This window comes from Leptonychotes weddellii, unplaced genomic scaffold (genome assembly GCF_054177405.1).
Source record: "Leptonychotes weddellii isolate Sample4059 unplaced genomic scaffold, ASM5417740v2 HiC_scaffold_17867, whole genome shotgun sequence".
NCBI classification, from domain to species: Eukaryota; Metazoa; Chordata; class Mammalia; order Carnivora; family Phocidae; genus Leptonychotes; species Leptonychotes weddellii.
In genome coordinates, this window is record NW_027762800.1 from 1 (window position 1) to 3,686 (window position 3,686).

The following is a 3,686-nucleotide window of genomic DNA, read 5'->3' on the forward strand; positions in this document are numbered from 1 at the left end:
TCAGGTAGGGGAGTAGGATGGAAGTAGATCAGGAAGAGCCCAGTTGGACTTGAACCTTCCCTGGGAATTTTTATTCCAAATCACAACAATCTGGCTCTGTTTTTCTGAGGTCAGATCTCTAATATGGTATTCACTAATGGTCATCAAAATTGTTATTACTGAACATTTAATCCACAAAGGATAAACATAATAGTGAGAGATGAGTATCTTCCCATATAATTATAGTTTCCATGAGCTCAAACCCCCTTATTTTGTATATGTTTCTTGAGAGATTAAAAGTAGCTTGCCCTGTGGCTAGTTAATGGTAGCTTGTCACAGAGCTAGTTAATGGCTGGTCATTAGTTTTGCTGCCCAGTATTTAAAACAGTAGAACATGCTTCCCTTCCCATGGCTTGATCTTTGACTTGGAAATATGGTAGTTCTGAGGTTGAGCTTTGCAGTTGGCATGTTCATCTCTTTTCTGAGATTCATACGTATGTATGAGATTCATATATTTTCTCTTCATATTGAGGAGACTCTGGGAGTGCATATAGGTTTAATTGTTGAGCAAAACATTAGCAAGAGGGGAAAGCAGTCTAGCTATCCTGCCTCCCCAAGTTACATAGCCAGCACGTTTGTTTGTTGATGACCAGCAGCTGTAAATCAAGTGTATAATTTCTTCTGTTCTTTTCTCAGATCCATTTGAGCCACAAGAGAAGCGCATCTTGATATATCTTCTCAGAAACTTTCTGAATGTGTGATAATATATGTATAATGATTTATTGAGCCAGCTGTGCTTATTTAACAGAAATGTCTTAATAAACAAATAACAACTTTTGTTTGAAAATAAATGTATGTTGTTCTTTCCTTCCCACCTACACACAAACACACTGTCTTGGATGTGTTTCTTTTCAGACTAAACGTGAGAGTTTGGAAACACCTGTTTGTAGCCAGAAATAATAGATACTCTCCTATTTCACAGTTTACCCTAATTACTATTTCCCCCTTTCCCAGCATAGAACTCTCCATGTTTCAGGGTATCAGTTAACAGAGCCTCTGTTGATCCTTTCGGCGGGAACCGCCATCTTCCAGTAATTTGCCAAAATGACCAACACAAAGGGAAAGAGGAGAGGTACCCACTATATGTTCTCTAGACCTTTTAGAAAACATGGAGTTGTTCCTTTGGCCACATACATGTGAATCTATAAGAAAGGTGATATTGTGGACATCAAGGGAATGGGCACTGTTCAAAAAGGAATGCCCCACAAATGTTACCATGGCAAAAGTGGAAGAGTCTACAGTGTTACTCAGCATGCTGTTGGCATTGTTGTAAACAAACAAGTTAAGAGCAAGATTCTTGCCAAGAGAATTAATGTACGCATTGAGCATATTAAACACCCAAAGAGCCAAGACAGTTTCCTGAAGCGTGTGAAGGAAAATGATCAGAAAAAGAAGCCAAAGAGAAAGGTACTTGGGTTCAACTGAAGCGCCAGCCTGTCCCACCCAGAGAAGCACACTTTGTGAGAACTAATGGAAAGGAGCCTGAACTGCTGGAACCCATTCCCTATGAATTCATGGCATGATAAATGTAAAGAAAATAAAAGACCTCAAGACTGTAAAAACAAAACAACAGAGCCTCTGTCGAGCTATTAAGGTCAGTTGGCTTGATAGGAGAGCAGTGAGGTTTCATGGAATTAATTTTGAACTTCCAAGTTTTCTTGGAATGGTGATAATGGAAATGAGAAGACTTTTCTGGGCGTATTACTTCAAATGGTTGTCATTGGTGTTCGTTGGGGAGGGGTCCCATGATCTCCTGGTACCTCTGTCTTAATGAGCCACTCCATTTCCTGGAAATATTAATTATATCAATTTAAATGTTCCATTTAATTTAGGTTCCAGGGGTGACAGTTGGTTGCATAATTCGGTTTTAGTGTAACCTTGCTTTAAACTGACGTTAGACCATGTATTTAAGGAGCATTAGTTATGAGAAGTATCAAGTAGGTCTATGAACTTCCACCCCACTTCCTTGTGAACACCTGGGAAAGTCAGAGGAGGGAGTTTTTCCAGTGACAAAGAATGACTCTGACTCTGCCCAAAGAAGTAATGGATCCCACTTAACTATATTCAAACAAACAGCTCAGGGAAGGGCATCTTCTGCACCTTCAAGGCCCTTCCAGGTCTGCTGGCGAAGACCTAGAGCAGCCCACTAGATGGTGTGTTACCGAATGCCGGGGTCTTTCTGAAAGGACACTTTCTATTAAGGTGGGCTATCGCTGCGTAATTGTAGAGGCCCTCCCCTCTCCCCTCTTTTCTTGGCAACAACGTCCATAGCAAATACCAATGCTAAAGATTTCAGTCCTGAAACCAGTTGACTTGTTAGTGTTATTCTGCTCGCAAAGTGCTAGGGGGCAGCATCGGACCGCGAGTCCTCAAAGGCGAGCCTCTTTATCGCTGTTTACCATCACCTTGTCTTTAACTTCAGCTCCATCATTGTTTATTTCAGATGTGGATACCAAGCCTTATATGGGCTTATTTTGCATACGATTTTCAGTTCCTCAGAGTGTAAAGATTTACAGGAATTTATCATTCTAGAGAAAATGTCAGAAGTAGGAGTTGAAATCTTAACTACTTCCTAACACCTCTAGATCATTTTTACCCTCCACCAGGGGCAGAGCACAGAATTCCCAGTTCTAATCTCTAAGATAGATAAATGTGCTCTTTGTGTTACAGACAGGTATGTTACCAAACCTGTGTCTCGTCTTTTAATGTTTTTTTTTTTTTTAAAGATTTTATTTATTTATTGGAGAGAGAGGGTGAGAGAGAGCATGAGAGGGAAGAGGGCAGAGGGGGAAGCAGACCCCCCGCTGAGCAGGGAGCCCGATGCGGGACTCGATCCCGGAACTCCAGGATCATGACCTGAGCCGAAGGCAGTCGCTTAACCGACTGAGCCACCCAGGCGCCCTCGTCTTTTAATGTTTATTTGCCCTCAATGGGCGTTGGGAATTTGAGTCAGGCTCTCAGCTGCTTGTAGCTAGTGCCAAGCTGAGTCCTCAAGGAGGTGAGACCCACCATCATGATCTCATTTACACAGTTCTCTGTTGGCACTTGCTACGATAGTGTGAACGTGGCTTCTATCTGTTTGGGGGCGGCGGGGGGGACATTCTGAGCTGTGAGGTGATAGGTTGCCATCCAGAGCCTCACAGGATATACTCGGGTGTATCTGGAGTGATGCTAAGTTGAAATCTTTGGTGTATCCTACTCATCTCGCCCCTAGCCCCACTAATAGTCAACGAACTAAAGAATGATTAGTCTATTGAAGTTCTTGCTGCTGTTTGAATGAATCCCAGGTGAGAAGTCTTAGCAGATGTTCAGTGTGCACGTGTGTGTCTCTGGTTAGGATATGGAGCCCTTTTCAAGTCTGCACAGAGTGTGTGACCTGCTGTAGGGCTGGTGGCCAGCATTTCTGCGCTTCAGCTCGGGGGTGGGATGGAAGCAAGCAAATGCTCATGAAGGGGAGTGCTTGCCGCACTCGCAATCAGCTAGCTCAGGCTGCTTGGCATCCCACTGACATGCATCTCCAAATTCATCACAAAGATCACATGAGACACAAGCATTGTCTGTTCTGGTATTCTCATGATGAAATGGGGGCTGGGGCAAGAGGTGTGGGGAGAAGGTAGAATGTGGGGTGGGAACAGCCTTTCTGAACC

The 3,686-nt window shown here is 43.1% G+C and overlaps 1 pseudogene; it reads left to right on the forward strand.

The window, feature by feature from the left end:
- Positions 1–6: 6 nt before the first annotated feature.
- Positions 7–2,538, forward strand: LOC145718573 (large ribosomal subunit protein eL21 pseudogene; annotated as a pseudogene).
- Positions 2,539–3,686: the final 1,148 nt, after the last annotated feature.